The 23,603-nt window shown below is 38.6% G+C and overlaps 2 protein-coding genes across 13 annotated transcripts in view; one reads left to right on the top strand and one right to left on the bottom strand.

Annotated features, from left to right (window-relative positions):
• CMSS1 (cms1 ribosomal small subunit homolog) overlaps positions 1–23,603 on the top strand; it is a 371,982-nt gene that overhangs the window by 36,464 nt on the left and 311,915 nt on the right. The window lies entirely within an intron of this gene.
• FILIP1L (filamin A interacting protein 1 like) overlaps positions 1–23,603 on the bottom strand; it is a 296,973-nt gene that overhangs the window by 26,064 nt on the left and 247,306 nt on the right. The window contains exon 1 of one of the 5 annotated variants that reach the window (XM_005548316.5): positions 22,078–22,177. The exons of the other annotated variants lie outside the window; for them this stretch is intronic. The gene's annotated coding sequence lies outside the window, so the exon portion shown is untranslated. Of the gene's footprint in view, positions 1–22,077; positions 22,178–23,603 lie in introns of those variants that run through there. 5 annotated transcript variants of the gene reach the window in all.

The raw sequence follows: 23,603 nt of genomic DNA, 5'->3' as shown, positions 1-23,603 counted from the left end.
GCAGAAAAAACTGTACCCATAGCCATCAACCTGGGAGCGCAGGACAAGGATCCAGTGAGAACTGTGAGCAGGAGGCCCTGATGGAATTGTTTCAGACCCAGTTGGATGCGTGTAATGCTGTTACACGTTGTGTGGTCGTGTACATGTGTGTGAGAGAGGGAAAGAGAGCTGGTTATGCTACTGAGTTTGAAGGAATTAGCACTTCTGATAGTGATGAATGGGCCACTCTAAATCATTATTTCTTGCCTGATATCCAGGAGCATTTGAAGGTTGAAGTTTGAGGCTAGTTTTTAGTCTTGAAGAAAGTATAGGGTGAGGAGGGTGTGGAGTTGAGCCTCCTAAGCCGGCTTCCTACTTTGAGTAGGAATGGACTTTAGACAACACAGTCACTTAATTTTCTGTCTGCATTATTTTTCTTTGCATATTAACAGGATTTAGCATTGATACTTGCATTATATGCTAATGCAGGTTATCATGAACTCTAGGTTTGCTAGCCAAAGCAGATAAATGATTTTGATTGCTTTTAACCAGGGTTTTTATAATCTTCAAAGTAGCATAGATCTTGAGGTGCAGAACTCTGCAGATCTAAAATTCATTCCCTAAAAGCTGTGTAGTCAAATTATGACTCCTTTTTCCATTAATAGTTACAGTTTAGGTGCCTGTATGCAGGAATAACCTATGTTAGGGTTTCTCCATCTTCAGCATTATTGATATTTGGGGCCAGATAATTTTTTCATTGTGGAGGTCTTCTTGTGCACTACAGGATGTTTAGCGGCATCCCTTTGTTGTGAATTAAGAATGTTTCCAGACATTGCCAGATGTCTCCTAGGGGGCAGTCACCTCCAATTGAGAACTACTGATCTGTGCATGTGTATGTTTGTGGCATGTGTGTATGTCAGTCTGTCCGTAGAAGCTGGACTCCATCATTTTGCCTTACTCAGCTTTAATTAAACAGGTGCAACAGAGAGCTCCCACCTAAATTACACGTACACTTGGTGATTTGATCTTCCCTGCTAGTGGCCTATTCTTTACCAGTGCTTCTCACAGTGTAAAGTGCATTTGAATCACATAGGAATCTTGTTAAACTGCAGACTCCAATTCAGTAGGTCTGGGGTGGGCCTCACAATTTGCATTATAACAAACTCTCAGATGATGCCAAGTCTGCTGGCCCTCAGACTGACTGTGGGTAACAAGGCTTTACCATTTACATGTCAGATGTTTCCTGGAGTATTAACTCTGCCAATTGTTGTTTGTTATTGATTTATACCCAATCTGCAGTACCACAGGCTATATTCCTGACCTACATGACCACCCACTTTTTTCAAAGAAGGTATCAGGTGAGAGAATATGACTAAATTAACTAAAATCTGTTCCCCACATTTCTGGGGAACAAAATGACTCGAAATGCATACCATAGTTGGTGGGTCAGTAGCTACATTTTCATGCAAAAAGAGCACTAAATGATTTTAGCTCCAATTTGTGTTTTTTCTCACAAGCACAAAGACTAAAATATAGGAGACTATATAATAGCTGCCATTCTTTACTTAGTGCCAGTGATGTGTTGCCAAGCACTGAGCTGAGTCTGTACATCTGTCGGTTCTAATTCTCATGATAAATTTACAGGGTTTGGGATTATCTCCATTTTACAGCTGTGAAAATTGAGGCTCAGAAAGGTCAAGAAGGAGCAAGGCTGTGCTACTGTGCTATTTCCCCACATTACATTGCAAAGAACACAAACCATTGCATGGGGCTGGTCCACACACAAGGATTTTTATCAAGAACACTCTGAATGGAGAACTATCAGCTTAAAAAATCTTACTTATCATTGCGTTTGTATTCTTTTTAAAAAGTGTGTATCTCTCAGAGCAGGGGTTTTTAAATGTTTGTTCTTGTATCTGCTAAAAGAATGTTGAAGAACTAAGTACTTCTTTTCACATTTTTTAACTAGCATCTAGATTTTTTCATTCAATGTTTAAATAGTTGTAAAAGGATATATTTTAACATTTGCCATCTAATCTGAAAGTCCTCATTAACAAATTGGACAGCCAAACCAGTCATTCAGGAAAAGTCTGACTTCATTTTTCAACCTAACGAAATGTGTAAATACACATCCCTCTGGTACCCATCTCATTTCTAAAAGATAAGGCATGAGGACTTGCCCTGCATTGTCCCCAGATGAAGAAACAAGGCACTGCTTCATCCATTGTTTGGTTCTAAACCTGTTGCTGCTGCTGCTCTTGCTGCTCTGCTCTGCTCCTTTCTCATAGGACTCTCAGGATTAAAGCTTTCTATAGTCATCCCTTTGTCTGATGCCCCAGAGGGGTTTCCAACCCAGGAAGAGCCACTTGATAAGAGTTTGCTAAGAAGTTTGTTTTGAAAATGTTGTTAGAAAAGGAGAACTCATAGAACACAAAGAGTATATGTATGAATGGTGGACACAGACGTTGATCCCTTAAATCTCTCCATGCCTGTACCCATAGGAAGTCTTTATGTACCCTCAGGGGTACATGTACCCCAGTTTAAAAGACTACTGTCTTGGAGTACTCATATTCATGTTCTAGTACTGACACCACAGCATTATAGGAACATTCATTGAATCCTCGCCAATAACAACGGGTTTTGGAAGCTGGTTTTATGGACACAAAAGTGAGGTAATTAAATCCAAACTGGCTTAAAGCAGTATCTTATTACAGCTTTTCGTTAGAGTTTTTATTATGGCTCAGAATTGTTATAACTTACTGTGGTTTATCACTATTATTATGTGCAATACCAGTTCCTTGTTTTTTCAGAAACATCACATCTGTCATCTTCAGTATTCTTTGGTACTAACCATAATTCTGGTTCTTCGTTACAAATGATACACTCAGAGGGTTTTTTCAGTTTTTATTTGCAGACACATATGTCAGCACAGATGTGCACCTACACTTTATCTCCTCTGTGAGACACTGAGTGTCAGTAATAATGCAGCATATAATACACATATGAAACACATGGTATGTCTAAATGCTATAACACCAGTCATACCCATAATAATTTATATTATAATTCTTACCATTTTTGATTTTGTTATTTTTGTACATTACAGTCAACCCTACTAAAATACAGACTTCTTGAGAACAGGATGAGTATCAGTGATTCATTTGTGTGTCCTACAGTGTCTACCACAAAGCCCTTACATGTAGAGGGAGCCACATGAATATCTTTTGAATAAATTAAAGAATGAACAAATACTCCCTTTTGTGAAAAATACTGTAGCACTGTCCTAAGTAGTTTTGTTCATTTTTTAAGAAAATGCTCTAATATTTACCATGTACATGTTTTTAGGCATTTAAGAAAATGAGGTATGAGTGGGTTTCCCATCAGTGTTCTCCAAGAACATTATTTTCTCTATTTCATAGCTACAGAGCCTCTAGAAAGAATCAAGACTGTTGGAACAGGTCCTTTTCTCCTTTCTTCAGATCCCTGCATTAGAACTGTATGTGCTTGTTTGTTTGAGGAGAACAGGGTTAGGTGGTAAACTAACCCTGGCTAGGATGTCCACATCCGAGCCCATCAGTCTCCTTTGGCTGTATCAACTCTGCTAACAAAGGAGTGACTATTTTATGTCTTCCTCAGAGTCCAGAGATCTACTGGACGAATATGTTTGTTTATTACATAAGCAACATTATATCAACAGCAGTGACAGTGGAAAAGAAATATCTATAATCTGACCACCCTAAAACATCAATTATGTTTCTGTTTTCGCAGATCGTTTTGCAGTTTTTCAGATGCTTGGTCCATAGAAATAAACTTAGGGTGATCATCAAGCAATAAAACCAATTCCACAAGCCATTAATGGTACTGTATTGTTTCTATTAGTTCCAGAAATCAGCCTGTAAATAGAGAATAACTTCAGAGTCAGCTTAGCTTCTCATCTATCACTTTAAGGAAACCAATTTTTCACTGTATTCACTATGTAAATCTTGAATTTAATGTTTTTGATGTTATGAATATGGCAAGACTTTTGTCCATTTAATTTACAAACAACAAAGACTATCATTAATACTAAGGCTATCCTGAGATGAACAGGGGATACAAGATCCTGTTTTCAAAGTGTTTATAGGCTATTAGGAAAGAATGAGGAGACAGTTCCAGCACAATTCAGTAAAGGCTTCAGAGCAATAGTTCTCAACCTTTTAGGTCTCATGACCTCTTTACACTCAAAAAATTTTGAGGACCCTAAAGAGCTTTTGAGTGTATGGGCTTTATCTGTCTCTTTACTGTATTAGAAATTTGAACTAAGATTTTAAAAATACTCATTTGTGCTCACGCTTGTAGTCCCAGCACTTTGGGAGGCCGAGGAAGGTGGATCACAAGGTCAGGAGATCAAGACCATCCTGGCTACTAACATGGTGAAATCCCGTCTCTACTAAAAATACAAAAAATTAGCTAGGCATGGTGGCACATGCCTGTAGTCCTAGCTACTTGGGAGGCTGAGGCAGGAGAATCGCTTGAACCCAGGAGGCAGAGGTTGCAGTGAGCTGAGATCACATCATTGCACTCCAGCCTGGGCGACAGAGCGAGACTCTGTCTCAAAAATAAAATTTAAAAAAAAATCATTTGTTAAAAATAATAAATAATAAATCCATCATCTGTTAATTTAAATAACATATTTTTATGAAAAAATACTTTTACAAACAAAATTATTTAGTGAGAAGAGTTGCATTGTTTTACATTTTTTGCAACTAATGTCTGGCTCAGATCTGTTTCACACATTCCATTAGCTGTCAGAGAAATATCATCATACATCATGGAGCCTCTGGAAAACTCCATATACACTTCTGAGAGAATGAGACAGAAAAAGGTTGTGTTATTGTGAAGATATCTTTTTCACTCTCATAGGGGGCCACACTTTAAGAACCATTACTCCAGAGGATAGACAGTTGTAACATCAGTGGCAAATTTGGTTTGGGCTGTCACCATGTGCTTCTTCAGGCTGGTCAGCCTTTTGCTTCATCCTGATGAAGCCCCCAAATTCACTGGCTTAGTCACTGCTTTGATGTTTCCATCATTAATAAAGCCAGTCATTTGCTAACCATCAAACATAGATGGGAGATTCTCTGCCTTCAAATTTTCTGTCTCTCAGTCCATAGAAAAGTCCTAAATGACAAAACCGTTTTCATAAGACATTGTATTTTGTTTGAAACCCCAATTTGAAATAAGGGTATGGAAACCACTAAGTTGCCTGGTTTTTATAAATGGTTCCATCCATAGTGCTATGCAGGTCAGCTGACATTTAATTCATTTCAGACCTTGATGAGACAAATACAGTGACAGCTACTATGTTCTAGGCACCGTACTTGTTGTCAGTTCTTTTTTCCCCCAAACTTGCCTGTATTCTTGCACAGATCAACCTGATCATAACTTACAGTATTCTCCCAGTACCAACCAAAGCTGGTTTGGTCTTAAGATGTTTGAAACAGTGTAACAGTCACCCTAGTCCTAAGTATGTAACTTCATTTTGATGGGCTTAAATTCCTGTATTTGTTCTCATTATTCCAGAGCTAGTTGAATACATTACTTTTTCTTCCTGATTTATATGTTGATTACTAAACAGAAAACTGCATACATCACACTCCTTTATTTATTTTTATATCTGCTCTCACAGCTAGACTTTGATAGCCTGGTTATGATTATATCCCATTTTGTCTTTTAGCAATTCTTGTCTAATACATAATTTTAATTGTGTTGCATTGATAGCAGCTGTGTTCATGGTCAAATAACCATGGATTTCTAGCAGTTTGTAGAGTAATTACATGGAATTTATTAGAAAGCTTCTTTATTTGAGATAGATTTTGGTAATTAGGCCTATAATTTATGTTTCCTTGCTTTCCTCCCTGCTTTTTCAATGGGACTTTTCACTGTTTAGTCTAAATTTTAGGAGCACTCATAAAAATAGCTATGACCGGTCTTTTTTATTCTGTGTATGCTGCTTCCTTTTATTTCTCTCACAAGTCAAAGGTTTTCTAAAAATTACAGCTACAGCATACCATAGCCATAATGTAATGTACAATTCATTTGACTTGGTCAGCAAGATCAGTAGAACAGTAACACTTTTTTTGGCATCTGCTAGTTGAATGAGTGTACATCTGTGTCTGCTTTATATCCTTGTTACTGAAGATCCTGTCATCATCATTGAGATCCTTTAGAGACACTATAAATGGGTCCAGACCCAGCAATTTGGGTTAATACTATTTTCCTTCATTGTGAAAGAAGAATTAGGGCATGAAGTTACAGAGGAAGCTTTAGCTTGGTGTCAGAGGAATATATGGTAAAAATGGGACACTGTTAGTCAGGACTCTTCATCACCTGAACTATTAATCTTACTAGGCTCCCCAGAGGTCAGGAGAAGTGAAATAAGATGCAAATAGTCAAATGACCCATTACTTATAAGGAGCTTGGGAGCTTTTAGCAGAGAAGCAGGATTCTAAAAAAAGAGTTACTGAAATCCTCAAATTGAGCCCAAGGACTGGAATTGGGGCAAGTCTCACTCTTTTAAGAGCAGAAAAAGGAGCAAAGTAACTGAGAAAAAGGGTCTCCGAAAGGTGAGGTTCCAGAACCAATAAAAGGCCAGTCTGGGAGTCCACAGGCACAGAGCTTGGGTAGTTAGGCAGCTAAAAGGAGAATATTTTCATCTTGAGAACAAAGGAGGTGCCCATGAATCTGGGCTAGAAAAGACACTGTCCATGCCCCTGTGAAAGGGCCAGGTAGAGACTTGAAAAGGTGCTCAGGCTAGGCCTGGAAGAAGAAATTGAACTGACAGGGGAGTGACAACAAGTACAGCACATGTAAATCTGTACCAGGGTAATTATCACCTAAATAATGTGTTTTGACTTCTGCAATACTATATCGTTAGGGAGCTTTCTAGTAAGAGCCTTTGGACAATGGATGTTCATTTAATACCATGAATATTGTGCCTCTCCTATCACTCTTTTAATTTTTCTTATTAAAAATACCTACTCAAATGAATTTTTCTTTATGCCATTTACTCAGATGATATCTATCAAGAAGGAACTTTTAAAAAGTTAATTACTGTGAATACACTGCTGTGCTAAATAGAAAGCCCACTCATTTTTCTCACTTTTCTTTTTGTTCCCCCCCTCCGCCCGCTCCCACCACCACTCTGAATTGCGGTTCTTGCGTATTTAGAAAAGCTTCCTTAAATCAAAGTTTCTTGTTTTGCATACTTTCCATTTTGATTGCTAATACACCCCCCACCCTCCCAAAAAAAAATGCCTGTCTTCCAACAGACTAAGACTTTAGGTCTTTGTCAGACTAACAGTTTCAGGTAGATGTCCCTTAATCCTCCAAAGCCTACCTGGGCCTTCTACAGCCATGATGCCTTCCCCTGGCTGCCCTGTCCCTCTAGGGAGAAGTATTCAAAAAGCCACTCAGCATGTGATGCCTTGTATTATCACAGATGTATGTATATTCCTGAAAGTGCCTCCTGGTTCATGGCATGCAGAGCTGCCTTTACATGTAACGTGGTGATGGTGCTCCTGGGCTTGTCCTCAGGTTCCTAACACTTTCATTATGTCTCATTGTCTCCTTTCCTTCTTCCCTCTCTCTGCAGTTGATTTTGTACTCTGTGATCTACATTCTTCTGTATCTCGTCTGTTTGCCCAAGGTAGCCTTCTTTAAGGCAGGACTGATGTCTTCCCTACTGCCTGTTCCCTATTACCCCAGCAAGAGATTGCAGTAAACAGTACAGGTGGCAGAGGGCAGGTGGAATGACTGACAGCATGTACACTCTCCAGCACTGAAGCACCAATAGGAGTGAGACAGTAGAAAACTATGAGAGGCAGGGCAGGGCAGTACAGAGCAAGAAATTCAGACTCTGGAGTTCAGTTTTTGCAGTTGAATCCTGGCTTTCCAACTTCTATCTAGTGTGACTTGAGCAAGCAATTTAACCTCCCTACAAGTCTCATTTTCTTCATCTGTAGAATGGGGATAATATTAGAGCCTCCCTCACAATAGGGTTGTTCTGAGGATTAATAAAAAACAATCCATACAAAAAGTCCTTATCATACTGCCTGGCACAATACATGTCAGTTCTCATTAGGAGTAGGATGGTGAGTACTAAAAGAGTAGGTTTTAGATGTTCTCACCACAAAAAAATGATAAGTATGTAAGGTAACAAATACGTTAATTAGCTTGATTTAGCCATTCCATGATGTCTAGATATATAAAAACATCATGTTGAAGGCCCTAAATATAGTTCTAATTTTCATTTAAAAAATCAAATAAAACTTTTTTAAAATAAAAGTGCTACTTGCTTGCCATATTGGAAAAAAAAGTAGGACAGTGAGACAACACAGATGAGCACATCGGTCACAATGTGCTGGCCTAAAGTAGGGGTCAGCTGGGGGAAAATAGCACAAATCACATTGGAATGAAAGATATGACTACATAATGTTTATTGCGATCTATTTTAAGGCTTTTCGTGGATCTTTTCAGCTATGCACATGGTTAGTCATAATGATTGTCATTTTAAGTCAGGGTTTTTCAGCCTTAGCATTGTTGACATTTTGGTTAATTCTTTGTTGTGGGGGCTGTCCTGTGCACTGTAGGATGTTTAGCAGCATCCCTGGTCTCTACCTACCAAATGCCAGGAGTAACATAGTATCTCCAACTCAGTTGTGACAACTACTGAATGTCTCCAGATATTGTGAAGAAATTGAGTCTGTTTGAGAAGTCACTATTTCAGGGGATAATTTTTGGGTAGACTTAAGATTCTTTGTATTCATTGTCTCTGGCCTGTATAACTCTTAATTATCTGCTACTCAAATGTATTTGGGATCAGCCACTGTCTTCCATTTCTCTTTTGCTCATAGATCTACTCCACAGCTCTTCTCCCTTCCTGGAAGAGAACGATGCTGTGAATGTTCAATATCCAATGAAATGCCAGCATATCAAAATGGATGCTAATAGTTGACCTTCCCAAAGCCTCACTGATGCTCTGCTCATCTTACTCCTGCTCTTCATTTTTTGGATGTGAATATGTACTTTGTCTGCTGGATTTAGATACTCACAGACATGGTCTACTTGGGCAGCAGTCCCTCAACCTTTTTGGCACCAGGGACCAGTTTTGTCAAACACAGTTTTTCCATGGACTTGGGGGAGGGTGGTGGTGGATGGTTTGGGGATGAAATTGTCCCACTTTAGATCATCAGGCATTAGATTCTCATACGGAGCATGCAACCTAGATTCCTCACCTGTGCAGTTAACAATAGGGTTCACACTCCTATGAGAACCTAATGCTGCTGCTGATCTGACAGGAGGCAAAGTTCAGGCAGTAATGCTGCCTCATCCTGCTGCTCACCTCCTGCTATGTGACCCAATAATAGGCCTCAGACTGGTATACTGGTCTTTGGCCCTAGGGTTGGGGACTCCTGTACTTGGGGACTCAAAGTCAGGCTGGGTTGACTGGGTTAGTACACTGTATATACTATTCCTGAGCTTGGTTTCCATAGCCAAAAATGTCAGGAAGACTATGAAGGATATTTTATAATGCTTTTTTGAGCTCTTCAGAAGAAAATACAAAGCAACAGATTGAAAGATACCCTAGTTGTCTGAGAAATAGGTCATTTGGGGTTTTCATATTGTTGGATAATTAATTTTGCAGTTTATTTTGTGTACTTTTAACTCTTTAAATTTCAATTGTGGATTTTTAGATTAAATTAGTATTCCTAAATATTTGATACATATTTCAAAATGTGTGTATTAAAAGATATACTAGGAACAGTCTTCCTCTTACCACATCATTTATCTCCCCAACTGTAACCACTGATATTAGTTTCTCTTATGTACTTGTAGAGTTTATGAGTAAATAAGCAAATATAAATAAAGATTCTTATGCTCTCCCCTTTTTACACAAAAGTAGCTTACAAACACTGTTCCTCAGCATCTTGTTTTTTGCAGCCAAACATTTGTTGGAGATCTTTCCATTAGATCAGTGTTCTTAAGCAGGGGCAGGAAAAGGGAATAAAAATAAACGTGATTGCTAAATACATATTTACAACTTCATGCTAAAGAAATTAAACTTTGTAGGATCTATGTTTAATGGAATTAATATGTAGGAGGTATGGGAGACATATACTTTTGCTGTTTTGAAATTATTAAGATAGATTGTAACAGTAAGATTATTTTCTATCTTTATAATGTCTGTGTATAGCACCTGCATTTATTTTCTTAGTTGAAAAACTGAGGCCCAGGCAGATTAAATACCAAGCAAGGCCATCATTATGGTGGCCCCGGAACTGGAACTAGAGTGTAGACTCCAATTCCCAGTGTGAGACTTGGCTTATAAAGAGAAGGAAGTAAGCATATTGAAGGGCTACTCTGTGCCACTAGATCTCACTTAATACTTATAGCAACTTTATAAGGTAAGTATTACTATTCTCATTTTGCACATGGAGGAGAAACCAAACAACTAAAATTTATAGAGGTTAAATAATTTTCCAAACAGTACAGGTAACAGACCAGAATAAAAATTCACTGGCTGCAAAGTCTGTGTTCTTTCTACCTAACCACAAGGTTATATGCTAGAAACCCCAGACAAAACAATGTTGACCTCAGAAGAGTTTCCTCTTATCCCATACCATGTTTTTGGTGTTCATTTGTTCATTCCCATGCTTTCTGCTCCACCCACTTGACTCCCTGACCCCTTCCACTATTCTCCTCTTTGCTCACTCTGCTTCTCTGCCCACTCACCAGCTTCCTTGCTGTTCCTCAAACAGAACGCAGCATGGTGTGCTTTTGTGCTCGCTGTCTCCCCAGGAGCACTGGACTCCCCTCACCTCATTAGTACCATCTGGCATACTATATTTTATGTATTTATTGATTACTAACTGTCTCTCCTACTAGAATATAAACTTCATGCAGGTAGCGGTGTGTGTATGTGTGCACACACGCATCTTATTCAATGATTAGTCAATCATTGGTCTGTTTTATTCAATACTATATTTCTGGTAGGGAGCAGTACCTGGTACTTAATTGGGGTTCAATAAATATTTGAAAAAATACTTCTTCTATTTTTGAAATAGGTACCATATTTGAAAGTATGGGTATAACTAAGCAATAGACATATAGTAGGCCCTCCTCTCTATAGTCTACGAATAACAGCTGGTTGAACAATTTTTATATGCCATATACCATGTTAGTCCTGGAAACAGTCATAGGAGGCAGGTATTACTGTCTTCTTATTTTACAAATAAGAACTGAGGCTCAAAAAAGTTAATTTGCCACAGGTCCTGGTAGTAATTGGCACAGCCAGAATGCCAGTGTAGATTTTACTCCAAATCCTGTTTCTCACCCCATTACATGTACATTCACACTTCCTATCTCATACATTATATCTCATGAGCCATCCTCTCCAGTGAAATTTGTGTGTTGTAATATTCTGCCTGTCAAAGATCCCAAATCACCACCACTAGCAATCCAGTATTGTGTCACAGTATTTCCTGTAGGTTTATGGCTACTTTGAGCCTTGATCTTGAGACATTAGCAAATATTCTCTTAGTCCTTAGTTTCGTCATTTGGCATAAATTCATAATTATTTTTGGATGGTTTAAAAATTTGTGACTTTGCCAGTAATAACATCTCATGTTCCCCAGAGGAGGTGGGTTTGTCATAAATACTATTTCTATAGAACATTTCAAGGAACCTAAAGTTCTTGGAAAATATTTTTAACAGGCAGCCATTTCTCAGACAGACTTCAAGGGCATAATACTGTATATATATATCTCCTTAGAAATATGTGTGTATGTATTTTATTAAGAATATATTTTTTTATTGCTCACAATCCATTTATATTTCAATGATCCTTTTGTATTTTAGCAGATTAAAGAATCCAGGAATGATTCTTTAGAAAATCATTCCAATGTAGCTGTTAAATTTTGTTTTTAACCTCCATTAGTCCCTTTTTTCTCTTCCCAGGTCACAGGTTATTTTCATTCAGATATTGCATATGGGTATTTTGGAGGATTTAGTATGATTCCTTCTCTTAATCCTTACTCTTCAGTGGGCTGCTTTTCTTTCCTTTATTCTCTCCTTTTTAAAAAGTAGATTACAAAGCGTGTATCCTTTTTGAGAACTTATTCTGAACAAAAAGTTAAAACTTTTTTAAGCTTCTGTTTTGTTGTTGTTTTTTTAAAAAGGGCTTTCCTTTTTTACGTGGCTTTCTTACCTTAATTGTTGTTGAGTTCACCATATTTAATAAAAAGCCAAAAGAGGGACCAGTCATGTGCCAGAATGGATAAGTTCACTGGTTTTCACCTCCTTGTACTCTGGCTGCCTACACAGAGGCAGTGGCTAAAGTGGTATGCTTGGGAAACCAAACGTTTCCTAACTTGTTAGTGGGAAATTCAAACTTCAGAAATTTAGAAACCACAACAACAGATGCCTGTGTTTTACTGTGACTACTGAAGTCACAGTTTGCCATAGAAACAGGATAGATAGCAGTCTGAAGAGTATAAGATGTGAAACATTTTGATCCCTAGAGGACTTTTTTGGGTCCTCCAGTTTTGCTGTCATAAGTCAGTAAACAAGGAACAAGGAAAATAGGGAAATTTAATACATTTAAGAGTACTTAGAGGTTCAGGCAGTTAGAGGATGAGGGTTAATGTGTGGCTTGGCTTCCTGCTGAGCAAACAATTAGATCATGAGCCACAGTGAGCATCCTACTTCTACCTTTACCTACTCTTCCTAGTTCCTGCGGATGATTGGTTTAAATCTCGTCCATGGTATTTTTAAAGCTGGAGTTTGGGCCCTATGCAATCTCTAATTACAGACAGGTGGAAAAGTTTTTATTCTGTAATCTGCTGGAACATGAATGACCATTTTTCTTGTGGTCTCTGTTTTGCTTGTCCTCTTGCATGCTTTGTACAAATTAAAATTATTTTGGTTATGTGAGCCTTGTTTAATTTTCCCTTGACTGTAAGTCCAGAGCATTTGGGTTATGTTTTCCTTTTCAGCAAGTTCTGAATACTGAGAAGACAGAATGCATAAACAGTCTGATCGTACTTCCTTTCCTGTAAGTTGGGTTCTTTTAAGATGAACGTGTTTTAGAGGATATTAAGCTTGCATAGCAAGGAGTAATTCCATCAAAATAATGACAGTGGTCAACAGCATATCTGCTAGAGGTGAGAGCAATGACTTTATACCCCACTTCTCTTGGCCCTGGGTCTGCTGCTTATGCTGTCCCTAAGCAGGAGTTTCCTACATTTAGTTTATGTGAGAAATGTTGTTTGTGGCAGTTAAAGAAATGACTATAGTATACCTCATGTGTGTGCTATTTGAATACCATCCATGATTGCCCTGACCATATCTTACCTTGTGATTTGAATTTTAAGAGAAGGCAAACTATCTCAGGTTTGAGTAGCTGAAAAAAAAAAAAGGGTTTTTGAAAAAATCTCTGGCTTCACTATTCATCACTTTTTAAAGTTTACTAATTCACAGCTACAAACAAAGAAAGCAGAACCTCAGGTGTGTTAAACATTTGAAAAGCCACATATCTGATGGCCAGGAAATCTTGGACCAAAATCTGCTAGTGACTTAACTATCTGACCGTGCCTCATCTGCTTGTCACCTTAGCTGCAACATGGGGAGAGCAGTGCAATTTTGACTCTAAGGTCTACAAAGCCTTTGGCAATCTTCAAATCTCAGTTCCACAAAATAAATACTCCCAACAACTTTTAAAGTCCTTTCCTCCCTTCTTTCCTATATAACACCGTATACAGATTCACATGTCAAGAGATTTTATGGCTCATCAAGTCTCAATGGTTCAAAAGAATGGAAAACTGTAATTGGAATTCCATGGGATTCAAGTTTATTTGCATCGGTTGTAGTTCACAAGTTGTAAGTATGCTGTAAAAGCAAATAAGTACTTAAAATGTTATACTAAACTGAAAGGACAATTAAACTGAAAAATTAACACCTGGACAAAAAGTATTTACATTGTTAATTTCAAAAGGGACTCTATTGTTTGTGGCTAGGATCTGATATAAGCCATTTAGCCCAAATTGTAAGATTTGTCTTACAGATTTGTTTTTTGTGGGTGCATGGTAAAACAGGGAGATTCCAAACTAGCTTTTAAGCCTTTTGTAGTCACCAGCTCTCTTTGGTCCTTTACCTGTTCAGGAAGTTGTTTCTTACTTCAGATGAGTAAGACATTTTTAGGAAAGTTCTTGTGGGTTTCTGATAGGGGGGACTGCCTTGTAAGCAGGGAAATCAAGGTAAAGGGTAACCTCTCTGTAAAGAGTGGCTAAGGTTAGGCACTCTAGAGACAGATCTTCAACAAGGTTAATCCTTTACTCCACTTCACAGCTGGGTGTCTGAGAACAGGAATTCTTCATGACTGCATCCTACAAAGCACCTCCTCTTTGGCCTGAGACAGTCCCTGTATGTCAGTCTGGCGGCACCAGATGATGAAGGAGCATCATCCCTAAGGATAGACTGGCATAACTAGAAGAGTAACAGTATCTGCTATGGGTCTGGCACTGTACCAACTGCTTCATCACATTTAAACTTCAGGTTAAATTGATGTTACCTTAAGCTGCCTTCCTTTCTGTGTAAGTCCAGGTTGTTCTGAAGGCTAAATAATGGGCTGGGTATTCTGATCTTGGCACAAACCTTATTTCTCTTTTAGCCTCAGGTTGTCCTTTCATAGTAGACTTCTGAAGAATAAGTCTGCCATCTTTTTTGAAATGCTGCATTCAGTCATCTCCATTTACACTTCAGTTCCCATCTTTTCCATGAGTGTTTCTGAACTTGTCTAACCCTGGCTGATTTTCCTTTTCTAAGTCCCCACAGCCCTTACAGCTTTATTACCTAAATAGTCTATGTTATTTTGTACTGCTTTCTAATTTGTTTTAGTACATTACTTTTGCCGTTAAGCCAACTGTAAACTCCTTAAAGGAATGATATCTCTGTATCCCTCATATGGGTTTGAACTCTACATACTTAACCAAATGAATGAGAGGTAAAAAGAACCACTTCCTAGGGGAGTAGAACCATCCCTTAGGCTGAGTAGTACCTAAAGTTCTCAGAATTACTTGTTATTAGAATGGAAGATGGACAAGTAGAGTTTTGTTCCTCTTGTTCTTGTCACTTCTGGAAGGAGAACCATTTGGTGAAGTGAAGAATTCACTTGGAGACAAATTTAATTAAAGTCCAGATGGGGGAAATTGGCCAGAGAATCTTAACTCTGCCTGTGATTCTTTGCATCTGTGTTCAGCCTAATGAATTTTATTGAACTGTAAAAATAATCTTATGGGGCAGAATTTGGGGGAGCCCCAAATTACTTGACAAAGTTACTGTCACTTTTATTTGAAAGCCTCAAGAATAATATGCAACTTCAAACATAATGTATTTATTTTAATAACATGAGTGTTTGAAAAGTAGATAATCTTCCTTTTAGCAGGAGTGGATTCATTTTCACAAAATTCCACAGAATAATTCACTTCTTCTGCCATGCCCAATTAACAGACTAACAAGTTAAGACTAAGGGACTTCCACAGTATCTCACTGCATGGGTGTTTGTCTTCAGCAAGAAACCAGCAACTCTCCCTAGGCTCCTAGACCAAGCAACTCCTTCCTTTTCTTCAAATTTAACAGGCAGACACTTAAGTCTTGCCAGCCCAAATGTGATGTTTTACATTCCACTTATGATCTCTGCTCAGAGATTTGTTTTTGTTTTGATTCACATAAAAATGAATTTTAAAAGGAAAGAGAAAAACTTATTTCACCTTTAAACTTTTGTTCCAGGACTGGTGGGCCATGAGACACAATAAATCTGGCAGATTTGCTTCTGTCAGGGGAGCCCATCTTAGAGGACTGACCTTATCATTGAGGCTGCTCTAGATACAGTGATTTGGAGCTCTCACAAGCCCAAGTGCTACAGCCATGTTCATCTTTTCTCCATTTACATGTGGACTCTTTTCCTCAAATTACCCTCATTTTCTTCAGCTAATTTGTCTCTGTAGTGATATAATCAGTAGCTTGTATTTTTATATTGTCTCTTCTCTACTTGATCAGGGTTCCCATGGGGGTTATTGCTCATTATTCAGTCTTTATTGGGAACTGATAAATACTGGGGGTGGATGACATTGTTCCCTTTTTTGTAGTTTGTAGAAACCAAGGGAACAGGAGTCTCACCCATTAAATGGATGGCAGAGCTAAGAAGAGCAGAACTCTGATTTATCGACCCATTATTCTTACTCTTTTAGTCTCACCATTGAGACACCAACATTCATCCATGTCAGTTCAGTGTCACTATTCAGCAAGGTTGGCCATTGACTATATTCTGTTGAAGTTTTTTATAAGCACTCTCCCACACTGTTTATCTTTACTTAGTTTTTATGTGTAGCTGATCTCTCTTACCCGCATTGCATTACCAGTCCGTTAAAAAAGAGCAGGGATGGGACCATAATTGAAGTTGTTGTCCAAGAGCTGCTAGTGATCTTAGTCCTTGTCATTAATGTGGTACCAGTCCATGCTAGTAGCTATAGCTGGGTTAGTGACACGGTATGGTGTGTGGTGAACTTAGTTGCTGGGCCTGTTGTCATGCCTTGTGCTTAGCTCAGTAAATGTTCGCTACTGCTGAGGAGAATTACAAGCCCTAGGCTAGCTTCACAGGTTGACACTGGAGTAATCTAACTTTGAAATTAAAGAAAAATCACTCTTCTGTAAAATCTGGGAGATACACTGGGTTACCCACAGAAACTTTGGAATTAGGTACATGCTTGGGAAAGGCAGTCTGCTGCATGGCAAAGATAAGCCATTTGTGCCCCATAAATGCATCTTCACCTGAAGCACAGAGATTAGAGAAATTCAGAAGAGTCCACCCTTCATTAACCACTGCACTGTGTTCTTCCATATTTTGCTTGAAGGCCATTCCATGCCCCAGGGTGACTCACCTGGTACTCCTTCACCATGTATACAAAGTCTTATCTTATTGGGGAGGGAGCTAAACTGCGGTAGATGAAGGTGGGCAGAAAAGCATCTGACTTAGTCTACCTATATAACACATACTGCCGTACAGAGCAGATTTCACTGCCTTGACTTAATCTGAGCCTAACTTGGTTTCTGGTTTTTCTGACTTAACCTGAGCCTAACTTGGTTTCTAGTTAAGTCACTGCCTTGACTTAACCTGAGCCTAACTGATTTCTGTAAGTCACTTCCATATGGTTGCTTTAAGTAGTGGCTGAGATTTGTTTTCGGCTCCTAAACAAAATCTAGAAGAAGGGGCCCTCCACAGCCCATTGTTTGCAGAAACACTTTTTTTTTTTTTTTTTTGATATCAAATAAGCAGCTTCTAGGTTGTAATATGTTTGTATATTTATCCAACACCTTTTTTGTCCCAGCAACACACCTACTAATTGTACCTGGGTACCTTCCTAGGCACTGGAGGTAAAGCTGGTTGTAAAACTGACCCTGAATGAGTTTATAGTCCAAGAGACAGAAAATAAGCAAATAAATCATTAATGAGTAATTTAATGTCACATCACAGTGCACAGTTTGAAGGAAAATAAAGCAGGGTAGGTATCACCAGGAGCTTATAGCCTTTATAGGTGACTTCCTCTGCAGTTTTTGGGGAGGTTGTTTTGAAGGCACTGAGTCACTTTGAATTTTGAAAGGGATCCTGCTAACTGGGGACATCTGAGGAATGCAAAATGCTTAGCTGTAAGATAGTAATAGAAGGTGATTTGTCAAGTTAGTGGTTCAGACCTAAATGTCTTTGACCACAGAGTACATAGTCTTTCCAAGGCACCTCTCACCTTCCAAGTAGAGAGTGGGATTTGCCAGCCGGAGGACCTTTAAATACACTTATTTTTTGTTTTCTCTTTCCTCCCTTTATCACCTCCCTTCTGTTGTAGCCTGATTAAATTGTATTGATTTTCACAATGCTTCCTTATCCTTTGCTTTTTTATTGCTTATACTTAAGAACTTTGAACCTTTCTACTTTCTTTTTTTAATGGATTTTATATCTAAATTAACACCTACAGTACGGAGGCTTTTTCTGGGGCTTCTGTTCTCCTCTCTTCCTAGCATTAATTAAGGAAAAACTACTGGTGAGCTGTAGCCCAAGAATGCAGGGAGCCCTGGCCCTACTTCTGCATAGCTGTGTCTCTGGGTCAAGTCACACTGTGGACATCAGTTTCTTCTGTAAAGGGAGGCATTTGGATCAGATGACCTCCATTGCCCCTTCCAGCTGTAAAATTCTGTGTATATTCTGTGCCAGGACTCTGTGTGTGTGTGTGTGACTCTGGGGCCTGGGGTATCCCATTTTCCATATAGTAAAGTACCTTATCAAGGTACTTCTCAAATTCATAGTTGAATGTTTGCTGTTTTGATGTAATATATGCTCTCTTTTGCTGATAATAACTCCTTTAGGCTAGAATAAGTAGTTATCATAAACAGACACAAGGAGTTGAGGTATGTCTGCATCCTGTTTGTCCCAATCATACACTTTCCTATCTACTCTACTTGCCTCCCTACTGCTCCCCCGCCTGCCCCCACAAACACATCATTCCCTAAGCTTGTTAAAAAAAAAAAAAATCTATACTTAACAATTAGTCACATTTTGGAGCCAGTAGAACATAGAAATGTGAGGATGGTCAGACTGGAAAAAAGAATACTGCTAATGTGTTCTCGTTCTTGGGCTCAGACTTAAAACTGCTGCTGTCCTATCTTAATCTGCTAAAGCATCTCAGAGAACAAGCATGAAGAGGGAGTGTTTCTCTCATATCTGAAAAAGAAACAAGGGACTTTCCTTGGCGAGCCTTCCCATCTTTCTTTGCCCAGCTTTCCCAGGCAGAGACGATGTTAGTGCAGATGAAGGTCAAGGAGAATCTCACTCTTTTTTTTTTTTTTTAAAAAGAGGGATGTGCAAGGGCTTATAAGTGTTGGTGATAATCTGCTAGGAATTAGTGCACCTAACAAAGTGATTCAAAACATGAATGTCCCACCTCATTTTAAGTAGAAAATGATCAGCCAGCCAGAGGAGGTTCTAAAAGTCATTGCAGCACACTTTAAGCATACGTGACTTGATCGGTGGCTAGAAAATGCTGTAGTGATGACAGCAGCAACCACAGAAATACTGCTTTGAAGGTTTGTGATGCTGGCTGCATATGCGGTGTCTCTCCATCTTTAAATCCTTATTTAAATATAATTTACAGAAACTAAACAATCAGTTTAAATTGAAGCTGAATTCATAGTCAAATACAAATTAAATGGACCCTAAAAATCATGTAAAATTAATATGTCCAACAGATAAGGTAGGGTGTATTAGATTTTTTCAAAGATGACAGGCTCTGTGAACAACAGATGGGGCCATTTCAGTTCCTGAAGCAGGTTGAGACCAATATTGCTTTACATCCACAATATCCAGTCTTTTATAAACAGTTCTCTTCTTGCCCCCCTTCCTTTTTCCTTTAAATAGGAGAGGCTGTATTTTTTTTTTTTTTCTATTCACCTTGTAAAATGTTCACTTTGCCCTGAAGCACTAGACATGGACAGAACATGACCTAGGAAGAATTATTGGAATCTTATTCTTCCTCCTACATTTTCACTTTTTTTCTTAAATCTCAAAATGCATTTATTACCAAAGGCACTTTTTTGGAGGGGAAGGTACAGCAGAGAACCCTTAAACAAAATTTACAGCCTTTTGAGAAGGCAAATTAATGGGAACTGCAAGAGAACTGGAAAGTTAAGTCAAGGCTTGATTTGTGTTTTCATACTGGCTGTTACTATAGTCTCCATCACAGCATTAGGAAAGTAGCACAAAAATACCGGGGCTTAACAGTTAAGGTTAAACACCACAAAAGGGCAAATGAACTTACTAAGCGTAAAATTATTATGTGCTTTATTTGGAAGTGTAGAAATTCACATTCATTCTATCAAAAACATTTTTCCATCATACAGATTGTCCCAAGGACTAAGAAATGCTCACCCAAAGAGCCCACTGTGAGATAATGTATCCATGATAAATCATACTTAGCTTTCAGTTTTAAAAGAGGTCTTAATATGCGATTGTTCTTTGAACCATGCTTTAATAAATGGGAAAAAGTGTGAAATATTAAAAAGTGTTATTTTAAAATTTTTAAAAATGGATGCTTGCCTGCTTTAAAAAAATAAAAGGCAGACACTGGAAACACAGCTGTTAAGAGTTTTGATGAAAGTTATGATTTTCAACAGTTGAGTTATAGTTTATGGTACAGATGGTACCCTGGGTATAGCTGGAACAATAATTGATGGTTTCTGTTTGTCTTTTCCTCTGTTAGATTCAGAAGAGCAAAATATCTTTTTTCCAACGCAGGAATTTTTCAGTTTCCAATTACTGCTTATATCAAATAAACAACTCTTCCACTGCATATTCTGTACTTCTCCACGGTGACATGGGTGTTGGCCCCGCGCTTCTCATTATGGTAGGCTTCCCTCGGTTAGAAATAATAGTTTGTGGAAAATCCTACTTCTCAGTACTAACCTGCAGTTTATGTAGCCTTATCCTCAGGCCAAATAACATACAATTTTTCTTTTAAAATGTGAAAACCAAAGTCTTGCATTGCTCCACACAAAATTAGCAAAAACAAAAAAACTCCTATGAGGCAAAAATGATAGGCACCAACGTCATATACTTTTAAAAACCCTCCAATAGAAATTATTAGAAATATACAGATATAACCCACATTTTGAGTATTTTTTTTAATGCTGTGTTTCAGTGATAAATCTGGGATCTGACATTTTCTTCTGACAATTAAATATTAAAAACACGAATTTGTGACACACACATACACCTCAGTGGTTATAGTGTGCTGCTCCTCTGTTAAACTTTTACTGTATCTCTAGTTATCTTATATGGTCATTTTAGTGCCAACTAAAATGCCGGCATTTTTATATCTTGAAGTAAATATAAATGGCAGCCTGTGAATTCTGAGTTTGAATTGTATATACTTATAAAACATAGAGACTGTTTTAAAAGGGACAATTCTGTCACACAGTTGTTAACATTTTATTTTACAATATATGTTTAGAGTAGATAAGGTTTGAATGATGAATCAGTTTTTCATCTCCTATTCCAGTGTTCTAAAGTTGACATAACCTTTTATTTTTAATTCCTCTGTTGACTTTTAGTTAGAAAAAATGAAGTGAAATATTATGAAGATTTTTCTGCCAAGTGTTCAGTTACCATACTGTAAGAGTTCACTAGCAGCAATAGCCTCTTCAGGATTTAGATGTAACTAATTATGGTTTAAAATGCTACTGATTAATACAGTTATTCTATAAGTTTTACCTTTTAAATTGGCATTTTTTACATAATATACTACTATATACTACTATCCAAAATATTACTCTAGAAATGATAACTGTGAGGTTTGTCATTTTTCCAGTATCTGCACTTGAAGCAGAAAGTTGGAACTCAAAACTATGATAGTTGCTTCCTTGTACAAATTGACATACGCTTTTAAGACAAAATAGCATTTATACGATTTTTTGAAGTTTAAAAAGATTTTACTTTTTAAGTTAGGTTCGTCTTAATTCCAAGATGTATTCCTAACCGTGTTTTTCTAGTCACTTATATTAACATTTACAAAAAGAGGGGAAAACCTGGCACTAACAAATTTTCGCATTCTGCTCATGTAAGACAAGCGAGTTTGAGTCCGGGGGAGAAAGAGGATCAAGAGATAGGGTTGCTGCCATACAATATAAGTCTCCCCCACCCTTTCCCCAAAGATTTCTCAATATGGGCAGAATTCAATGTGTAGCTCACTTGGAAAGCATATGTAATACAGTCAGCTCCCACCTCTCAACATTTAAAATTAAATCTCTAATCTGTTTTCTCCGCCGGAGAAAACTTTTACTTTCAAGTTTTGTGTGAGTTGGAAATGGTTTTGAACCTCGAATTCATTGGATGCGCTTTGTGAAACCTGTCTGCAGTTTGTGATGCTGAGACAGCTTTAACAGCCACCCACAGACTTGCTACCTGGCTCTCTGACAGCAGTGCCCCTTGGTGGAGCGGAGTTGTTCTCCCGGGCTTACCTGAGCTGCCTGCGCCGGGGCGGCCGGGGGCCTGGCCGGGCCGCTGTGGTGCCGCGCTGCGAGCCGGCTGTGCGCGCTCCAGGAGTCGCCCGAACAATGCGAGCGGGGCGCAGTGCGCGCCCGGCCTATGGGCCTTACGTCACTGCTCCGCCTTATAAGGCGCTCCGCGTGTGCGGTGCGGTCGGCGGGGGCGCCGGTGACCGCGAGACCCGCGGCCGCCGCAGCGCAGCAACGCGCCCCGACTCCTGCGGACGTTCCGGCCGTGTGAATGGACCGTGGTTCCCGGCTCCCACCGGAGGGAATGAGCGGTGGGCCGGAATGAGCGGTGGGCCGGGACGCCGGCGCCCGCCTGTAGTGCTAACCAAGTCATTGGGAGGCAGGGTCGATCTGCTTGTAACTTTTCTCCCTCTGGGTCCCTAAAGCTGTCACTGCTCCAGGGACTTCAATACACATCCTGTTATTCTTATGTAAACTTTTGTAAATTCATTATACTTTTTTTTTGGTTGCTGGGGGTAGGCGGGAGAGGGAAAGGAGAAGTGTGGGGTTTTGTGGAGACATCTCTGGGGGTAATTTAGACTTCAAACCGTCTCTTTCCTCTTTGTAATGAGTAGGGGTCCTCAGAGGATACTGTTTTATTTCCTGATGATCTAACTACCAAACAATTCTTCAAGTGATGATGGGAAGGCCAGATGAAATCTTATTTTTTTTTCAGTGTTTTTCCTGAAAGAACCTCCTCTTTCCCCATTTCTGCATGCCTGTGTTTTAACGAAAGCAGTTAAAACTAATCATTTTTTGGCAGGGAAAAAAATTTAAAGAAATTAAATGTTTTGTGCTGTACTTTCAACACAATGTATAAAATTATAACTTTAGAGCCAGTTTTAATGTTTGTTCTCTTCTACGGGCAAACAAAATAAAGACAAAAATAACCATGTGAAGAAAAAAGAAATTAGCCAAATATGATTGAATTAAGCATATTATCCTCTAGTCTGGGGTAGATTCACTTGTACAAATCCTATTTCTTGTGAATGAGAATTCACCTCTGAATTATAAGAGAAGTCATACCTAAAGTTCTAGCCCAACTATATGAATCTGCTAAATAAATTAGGGACGTGGCATTCTTGTTTGCAAGCTTCAGATGAGTAATTTTAGTAGCTTCAGTCCTTTTAAAACCTCTTTTAAAATTACATTAAAATAGGATTGCTTCCTATTATGATGTACATATGTCTGTAGAATTATTGTTTCCATATGTTTTGTCAAACAGGAACGATGAAAATAGTCTGCTTGCTTCATTTTCTTAGTGTGGAGTGGAGAAAGGATGTTTGCAGAGTTGTTAGTGGAAATGGTGTGGAATAAAGATGCAGGGCACAACATTAAATGTATGTCCTCTTCGCTAAATTGGGAGTTCACTTTATCATTATTCTAGATCACTCTGAGTACCTACTGAGAAACCTAAAGTAAACTCACTCTTGCTTTTCATATACATTGTGGTATTTTAAGAGAAGTGAGTTACACATACTCTTCAGCTG

The sequence above is a fragment of the Macaca fascicularis genome, chromosome 2, assembly GCF_037993035.2.
Source record: "Macaca fascicularis isolate 582-1 chromosome 2, T2T-MFA8v1.1".
Lineage (NCBI taxonomy): Eukaryota > Metazoa > Chordata > Mammalia > Primates > Cercopithecidae > Macaca > Macaca fascicularis.
Note: the sequence above shows the minus strand (reverse complement) of the source record. Positions and strands in the feature narration are given on the sequence as shown.